The sequence below is a fragment of the Thalassophryne amazonica genome, chromosome 14, assembly GCF_902500255.1.
Source record: "Thalassophryne amazonica chromosome 14, fThaAma1.1, whole genome shotgun sequence".
In the NCBI taxonomy this organism is placed as follows: Eukaryota; Metazoa; Chordata; class Actinopteri; order Batrachoidiformes; family Batrachoididae; genus Thalassophryne; species Thalassophryne amazonica.
In genome coordinates this window covers 26,445,091-26,454,533 of record NC_047116.1, presented here as the reverse complement: position 1 = coordinate 26,454,533, position 9,443 = coordinate 26,445,091, and the positions used below count along the sequence as shown (strand labels likewise).

The 9,443-nt window shown below is 38.7% G+C and overlaps 1 pseudogene; it reads right to left on the bottom strand.

The window, feature by feature from the left end:
- Window positions 1-3,246: 3,246 nt before the first annotated feature.
- The window catches only part of LOC117524377, a 32,851-nt pseudogene continuing 26,654 nt past the window's right edge, over window positions 3,247-9,443 (bottom strand).

Genomic DNA, 9,443 nt, shown 5'->3' with positions numbered 1-9,443 from the left:
AAAGATTCCAAGTTGTTCTTGCTATCTAGTGCAGTTGAATAAAGACGAACTCCTCAAGTCCTGAGCAGAAAGACTCTATGGCTGTTGATTATGTACAAATTTCTAATTAATCCCGAATGGAGGTGTTGGTCTGTCATACATTCAGGTGTACATTCCAAATTTGCTTGTTCCCATCAGTATTAGCCAAGAAAGGTTATTTGCAGACTTGTCAGTCATGTTTAAATTCTCAGACTGTAATCCTTTGGCAGATTCTCTGTCTCCACATTAAATCTCTTGAATTTTCTGTGAGGTGAAGTTATGAAAGTTGGGACAAAGGACAGCTGAGATGATGTTTGAGTGTTAGCACACACTGGCCAACTTCAAGTTGGTGACACCTTCTCAAGGGCACTTCCTGTTGGTGATCTGCAAGACAAAAACATATTTAACACCAAAATTAGATGTATACAACTATGTAGTCAATATCATACAGTATTTTCAACATCTTGATATTGAGTTTTACTACTTTTCTGATATTTTATAGACTAGCAAACTTTTGCAATTACGGCATAAATATTTAAAAAGGCTAAAAACATAGAACCTTAGATGTGCATAATAAGACATTTGTAATGCATTTTGCTATATTTTGTTGTTATTTTATCAGTGTCTACTCATCATTATAATTCTTGACCAACATGAATATCAGACCGTGTGTTACTACTGATTCTTTTACTGTAATAACTTCATTATTTTCTATCGTAGTAGGTATCTTATTACCTACTATGATACTAAAGTTTGTCATAAGCGTTTGTGAACACTTGAATCAGATATGATGACTTCAAGCTCAATAATCAAGTAGATACAGGAAAAATAACACAAAACCCGTGCAAACACATTGTGTTGGAGTTAATCACAGAACAGGATGGACAGACGTGTGTACTTAGCAGCAGAATAAACAGGAAGTTGCTGAGCGGGCAGAATTACAGTAAAGCAAAGGCTGAATGAATTTGTATGAGCTGAACATTCAGATTTTGAATAAACTCTGCTGTTCATAACAGTTTTTAGACTATAGCAGCATATACATGGTGTTCCACAGTGTAATGCAGCGAATTCCTTTAGATGCCAAATCAGGAAAAAGCAAGAAAACCTACTCTCTCTCTCTCTCTCTCTCTCCATGCAGTAGAAAAGGACCTCTGTCTCTAAATTCACACTGGCTGCAGGTGAGAAGATAACTTATAACTGCAACAACTACCCTTCCTTTCTTTTGCCTGCTAATTCAGTGAGCAAAGATTTCTTTTCACAGCACTTCAGGGTGGAAAAAAAGTCTCTCTTTAGCTGAAGCATTTCCAGCCACCCCCCTTCCTGTCTGACTGCCAGCCTCCAGGAAGAACCTCCCAGTGAGAATCAGCCAATCGACAATCAGACAGTGATGTCGTCTGAAAGCTGGCTGTACAGCTTGGAGCAAGACAGCACTGGCAATGCACTCAGAATATGACAGCAGACGGATTAAACACCAGTTCAACGCTATATTTATGCTCCCAAAATGAACGAGAATAACAATGAATGAAAGAAGACCTAAAAGCTACTCATTTACACTGATAAGTGACAAACTTTCACTCCTGCATCATGAAATGTGTTGAATTTATTCTGCCATTCTGAACTATGTTGGTACGATCAGCATCAAACTCTGCTTATTTTAGACTCTAATTACAAACCTGTCATTGTGTTTGTGAAAGTTTCTGCACATATTATCTGCACCAATTCTTTGGCAATTCAACCATTTCATTTACTTGATTTGTATAATTTCTGGACGGCGTAGCCCTGGCAAAGGCCAACCCCCACCGGAAATGAGTCCGACTTACTGCAGGACCCGAACACAGCTCTCGCTTTGTGAGTAGAGATTGGATGGCCCTGAGAAGGGACCCCCTCATTCCATACTCCTGCAGCACCTCCCACAGTATTTCCTGGGGTACCCAATCATGCGCCTTCTCCAAGTCCACAAAACACATGTAGACTGCATGGGCATACTCCCAGGCACCTTCCAAGATCCTTGTGAGAGTGAAGAGCTGGTCAGTTGTTCCATGACCAGGATGGAACCCACATTGTTCCTCTTCGATCAGAGGTTCGACTATTGGCCGAACCCTCTTTTCGAGCACTCTGGAGTAGACTTTACCAGGGAGGCCGAGTAGTGTGATGCCCCTGTCATTGAGACACACTCTCTGGTCTCTCCTCTGTTCAATATCCTGATTATACACAACCGGGCAATTTGCATTTATTTCTAAACATATTTTGTAATTCTATCCATAAAAATCAGGGGTGCCAATAACTCTAATCTAGCAGGACAACCTGATTGCAAGTCAGTTAGATTTTAAAAATAAACTCCCCCTTTTTTTAAAAGCAGCATGAAAGTCAGTCATAACTTCCAGATTTTCTTAAGATGTTTATAACTCCTTTACAATCAAACTAAATGGCCGTATCACTAAAAATACATGTAGCCATATTTTTTAATAACAGTAAATAAAGTTGGGCAGCATGGTGGCTTAGTGGTTAACACAGCTGCTGCGTGCAGCAAGGTCATGGGATCGACGTGGGCTTTCTGTCTGGAGTTTGCATGTTCTCTCTGTGTTTGCGTGGGTTCCCTCACCATGCTCCGGCTTCCTCCCACATCCAAAGACATGCAGGTTAGATGGACCAGAAATTTAAAAATTGTCCGCAGGTGTATGCGTGTGTCTGTGTTTGTCTATATGTGGCCCTGTGATCGACTGATGTCCTGTCCAGGGTGTACCCCACCTCACGCCCTATCACTGCTGGGATAGGCTCCAGCCCCATGACCCTTAATTGGAGTAAGCGGTTGAAGATGAGTGAGTGAGTTTAATAAAGTTCATTCATGTGCTGTTCCAAGTGAAATTAACAAATACAAATCAAAAGCAAAGCTCATAATAGATCAAAATAAGGTTCACTGAAGGTAGGTCTTCTCAGTTATCTTGCTTTTCATCAAGTGCTTCTGAGGACTTGCATTTCAGAACAGTGATCCCCAAAGTGTGGGCAACTGCCCCCTAGCGGGCCATGAAAGTGCTGTAGCTGGGCTGTGTGAACCATTGAGCTTCAATGTGGAATATTTAAAAAGTTAAAATAAATGAAAAATGTTGAATGTCTAACAATTCTTTTGAGTCCAGACAGTTTTTTTAATCGTAAATATGATTTTTTTTTGAAAACATGCAGTTTAATTAACACAAAAGTTTTTTATGGACATCTACCTGATTATTTTATTTTATTTATATATATATATTTTTGCCATGGTATACAAAAGACATACGGGTACAGAGTAATGTTAGAAAGAGGAGGAAAACAACTAAAATCACCTACAAAACAGTTTTAAATAGTCATTTCTTCAAACAAAACAATTACAACATTTATAATGATGACACATACATTTTGTAAAATGTGGTCGATACAGTACATAATTAACATAAAAAAAATTAATTCTCTGTCCTCGCTGGGCAGAGGGTGGGTGTTCCTTCCAGCTTACAAGGCATTGACAAAGATGAAATGTTTAAGCTTTTCTTTACTCTATAACATTCATAACCTGGAATAGACGGGTTTTCAAAGGCTAAAACAACAGCTCGAGACCCTTTGAGGAATCCTCTACAGAGCCTATAAGTTGCTTGAATAAATTACATTCATTAAAAAAAGAGATTTTAAATGCGCTTGCAGCTAATTAGTTATATAACTACTTTTTAAAATATTCTGTCCAATATTGATGCAACATTTTATATTAAAAAATACAACATATGGTGGCAAAAAAATGTGGCAAAGCAAAAAACAAACAAAAAACTGGGTGGATTGTCTGTATAAAAACACCTATGTCTACAGTACACTTTTTTAATCAGAAAGAATTTCAGTCTCTTAAAAAGACAACGGAAACATAAAATGAAAAGTACTGTACTGTACACAGTTTAAAGAACAGAAATAAAAAAGACTTTTACTGGAAATCACTTTTTTCCCCTCAACTTAACCAGACATCCAGTGCTGTGCAAATGTTTCAGGCACTTTTTTTGTTTCAAAATGTCAAGCATTTTTTAAAGTTTTTTTTTATATAAATTTGAAAATGACTGTTACTTGAAAATTTTTTAAAGGCACCATAATGTAGAAATCTGTTAATGTTTAACTTTTACAGTTGCATGCAGTTTGGGTTTCATAGTAAAAAAAAAAAATCCCCCTGTACATGCAGAAATTCTTTGAAATCTTCACCTGAAATATTGCCGACTTGTGTGAGTCCTGCTCGCTCTGTGAAAGTCTTTTATTGTAACTAGCATGTATGGATATTCAAATCAAATTTTCTGCTGACTCACTAATGGAGATTGGGGGAGAAACCCTCAAATGAGTTCTGCGGTGCCTGAAACTTTTGCACAGCACTCTGTAAATGTGTGTCTACTATTTTTAATTCAAGAGTCAAACTATAATCTGAAGTGTCGACGCCTATATGAGTTTTCAGTTGCATAACGCGGCCCCGACCACACACACACATTAACACTAACATGGCTACTTCCAATAATTTGACTTGACAATTACGTAAAGTGTCATTTCTGTGCGGTAAAAATATTAAGAACCTACATTGGAAATGACATCATCATCTTAAATGTGAGAAAATAAAAAATGTATTACGTAACACATTGAAGCATCACCGAAAACCCGTTCAACATCTTAATCCATATGCGTCCACTGCTAAAGTGTCGATGCTTCCAGGTGTGATGGAGTTACACTGCATTTAGTTGAGTCATTTTCACACAAAGGTTTTTAAATAGTCTTACATTAAGAGTTTGCACAATTTAGGCACGTCTAACATTCATATAAAATAGTACTGAGAGTCACATCGAGACTAATAGTTCACAGACTATTTAAGAAACCTCACAGGTTCACAAGAAGATTTGGTTGCCACCAGTACTAATTTCACCTCTTTATGGGTGTACTTTCATGGCTTTTCTAATAAACATGGTCTGCTTTATCTCTATAAAAAAGAACTAAACCAAAAGTAAACACAGGTTAAACATACTCCATGAGTCAACGTCCACTTTGCACACTCGGTCATGCTAATAATGGAAAAATAACAGACTTAAACTGGGTTTGTCACAACTTGAAGAAATAAAAGTAACTATATATGGAATACAAAGGCACACCAGGAGGTGGAGCACTGATTCAGTAAGAAGCAAATAAAATCTAATCAGTGACATTTCGAAGAAACGTCTCCATGCCTGTCTGTTGTATTGTGTTTTTATAATGTAGAGGTGAAAACCTAAGTGCTTTAGAGGAGTTTGAAACAATTCAGTACGATATCAGATGTACAGTCATTTCTGGAAAAATACATTTCAAAGGATTGCAAGTTCATTCAGGTGCAAAGGCGTGTATTCATACATACTGTGACACATTTGTGAGTTTTGTGATTTCAGGTATAAGGTTTCCTCAGTAATCTGATCAGCATGCAGCTTGTTGAAGACGGCTAATGTTGTATTTACAGAGAAGCTGTTTGGGCAGTTTAACAGCAGCGACCTGGCATGGACTTCTCTTTCTGCTGGTTACTTTAGGATGATCTGTTTCAGAGGCAAAACACAATTGTTTAGTGGCTGCACACAAAGGAAACACTGTATACTTTGTTCAAATCTCATTTTGCAACATCACAAAGGATCAGGAAGACAGAGTCAATCAATACTTTATTTAAGATAAAAAGTGATATCATGGCCATTGTTACTGACATATATTTACAAATACAAATTTGTAAATATACATTTAATGCAAATAATTGTTTTACATATATTATGATGATATATTTTCATTATGAGACATGTATTGAGCTCAGTTGTAATAACGTTAGTGACAGTAGGTTCTCCCTAAGATGAATCTTAATGACAGTGGTGGAAACACAGTTAACACTAAAGTTAAATGCTTAAAAAGCAACTTCACTGTTGTCTGGTAGATGGCATCAGATTGTGCAGCATAATGTTTCTTTAAAGGTACAATGTGTAGGATTTATTGCCATCTCGTGGTCAGGTTCCAGATTGCCTTAACTGGCCTTGATTTTGTTTCCCTTAATGTTCTGGCTTCTTTGGTGTTGGGGATTCATGCTCCCCTACTTTCTCTTGTGATAAGCAATATGTTTGATCCTCCACTGAAAAAAATGAGAGTTGACAAAACTTGTTAGCCTGTGCTAGCAACCAGTACACAGTGTACAGGCAAGTAACCACTGATTCTGCTTCTTTTTCCCTGTTTTCTAACCGCGCTACAAAATGCAAAAGGTGGACTTATTCTATTTAAGCACCCCTAAATTCTACACACTGTAGCTTTAAAAATCAACTATTTCACACACATTTTTCCAGTTTCTCCAAGTACCAAAGCCATTTTTTTTTGGTCTGAGCAGATGATGAATGAAATCATAAATCCCATAATTCCTATTTTTTTGTTAACACACACACACACACACACACACACACACACACACACACCACCACACACACACACACACACACACACACACACACACACACACACACAGTTCCCTACTCATTCAGACTATTTTGGACTTTATATTATTTAAATGCTCTGACGATGAACAAAGAATAAGAAAACATGCAATAAAGAAAATTTGCAACACAACCACTTGCAGATGAAAGATTTCTAAATACAGTGGCCACAAAAAGTACACACCCGCTCAACTTTGACATGCTTTATGTTTTATGATTGCATGTCTATATAGAAAAAAAACCCCTGCCTTCTTTAGACAAACATGTTATAGAAATGATCCTGAACGTCAAAGTGAAAACAAATTTCTACAGCACAATCTCAATAACACAAAATAATAGATTCTGAGCGACTAAAGACGTTATTGGTGGCTTCCCTCATGAACAGCCACTCAAGAATCTGAGGGTAGCCTGATCTGGGTGGACGAACCACACTAACTCATTTGTCTTTTACATTCCTAAATAACTGATTTCATTGATACTATCTGGCCAAAAAGTGACAATTAAGTCGAGTTACATTAAAATAAGAAAGTAACGCAAGTCAATCATTAGAACATTTTGCATTTTTATGTTGTTTTGAAGATCATGTTGGTAAGATATGTTTTCAGTCTGAGAACAAAATCATTTATTTTTTAAATTCCTGTCTAAGGAAGCCTGCACTTATTAATATGCTACCACAAAACAATAAAAAATGCACAGCAGCCCAAGCAGGCGAGTACTTTTTGTAAGCACCGCCCATCGTAAGTGAAAAGGACGAGAAGCAGCCTATTAGGCCTAAAGGTAGATGAAGCTTAATGAAAGGCAATTCAAGCAGGGTAACACTGCGCTGACAACGCATCTCCCCCTGATTGAAAAATGAAGCACATATTCAGAGCTCAGGCAGTTGTGAAAGAGAGCTTGAAAAAAAGGAACAAAACCTGATTGGCTGGTGCTGTTGCTGCATAGGGGACACTTGTGGCGGGAGTAGATGCTGCCGAAACAGTAGCAGGCGTAGCACTGTACATCATGGGGACTTTTTCAGGAAGGGAACCATGAAAGCAATGAAAACGTAGGTGGAGCATTATGGTAACCATAGCAACATTTGTCTCTCTCTTTGCCAAGCAAATACAAAATGACATTAGCGGCAAGCCATCGTTGGGTTAGACCAGCAGATGGCGTGTGATCACATAGCAAAGCAACACAGCAGGAGAGAACATAAAAGGAAGGCTGATTAAAGACAGAAGTAGGAAATTTGTCCACAATTTGACATCCCAAATGAGGTGGCATGTTCAAGGATGGATTTTTTAAAAAACAGGGCATCACACTTTGAATCTCTGGGATGCTGATCAAATTTCCCATTCCAAGATAGACAGCAAAACTATGCACACAATCCACAAAAGCTTCCTAAATTTGTTTTCTGGGATTTGACAAACTGGTTGGATGTCTCATTACTTTGACAATGAACACATATGTCAGTTAGTACACACACTACGAGGCCGGTGATGACAATACCAACACACACGCACACAAATGTGCACAAACGTTTCTTTTAAATAGGAAAATATCAGATTTGGACTTTTGCTTTCCTTTCTGTAAAAAGATGACTATCTTATAGAATAGATACACAGGAAGAAAGCTTCACCCATGTCCGATCACTGACTATGTGGCATACAGGGTGAGAAAAATTAATCAAAGAACCTACCCACATTGGTAGCAGGAGTCATGCACAAGATGGAACCTGTGTGATTGTGGGATGAAAAAGTAGAAAACATGTGAGAGCAAGTATGCTTTTAATGTGTAATTAAGACATAATCAACAGTCCAGCTAGTCTGCACCAGTGGCGGCTCCAATAGTTCTTTTTCTTGGTGGGGTGATGCGGGGACATGATTATTTACTGGTGAAGTGACAGAATTTGTAGTAAATGGTCAAGTATGCATTTCGAATATAACTTTCAAATGTCTACTATGTACAAGTTCTCTATTAATATATGCACACTCTGCATACGAGGTCTGTTAGAAAAGTATCGGACCTTTTTATTTTTTGCAAAAACCTGATGGATTTGAATCACGTGTGCTTGCATCAGCCAACCTTGAACCATCGTGCACATGCGTGAATTTTTTCAAGCCTCTCGATTGCATCATTTGCTGGTAAGCAGCCTTTGTGTGAGGGCGTGTGTAGAGCGCTCGGCAGATTTTCATTGCAAGGAAAAAGACGGAACGACTGGAGCAGCGTGCATCAATTTTGCCAGAAACTGGGCGACAGCCAGGTGGAAACCATTCGGCTTTCACAGCCACTCTTTTCATGGCCAAATCTTCTGTCACAGTGGAATGTGCCGAAAAAGTGCTGATGTCCACCTCTTCCGCAATTTCTCGGATAGTCACACAACGGTCCCGCATCACCACAGCGTTCACTTTGGAAATGATCTGGTCATTTCACCATGTTGATGGCCGACCGGAGCGTGGCTCGCTCTCCACCGTTGTGTGGACGTCTTTAAACCGGTTGTACTGCTCCTTAATCTGTGTGATGCCCATAGCATCGTCACCGAAAGCCGCCTGAATCTTCCGAATGGTTTCCACCTGGCTGTCGCCCAGTTTCTGGCAAAATTTGATGCGGCGCTGCTCCAGTCGTTCCGTCTTTTCCTTGCAATGAAAATCCGCTGAGTGCACTACACATGTCCTCACACAAAGGCTGCTTACCAGCAAATGACGCAATCGACAGGGCGTGAAAAAATTCACGCATGCGCACGAAGGTTCAAGGTTGGCTGATGCAAGCACACGTGATTCAAATCCATCAGGTTTTTGCAAAAAATAAAAAGGTCCGATACTTTTCTAACAGACCTCGTACATACATCAGTGATCACAAAGAATTACAGTATATTTCACTGTCTCAGTTGCAACTTTTTTGGTATGTAAGAAATATTTCCGCAAACCCTTTAGATCACATATTAATATTTGTCTGAATGTGCCACAGCAGATC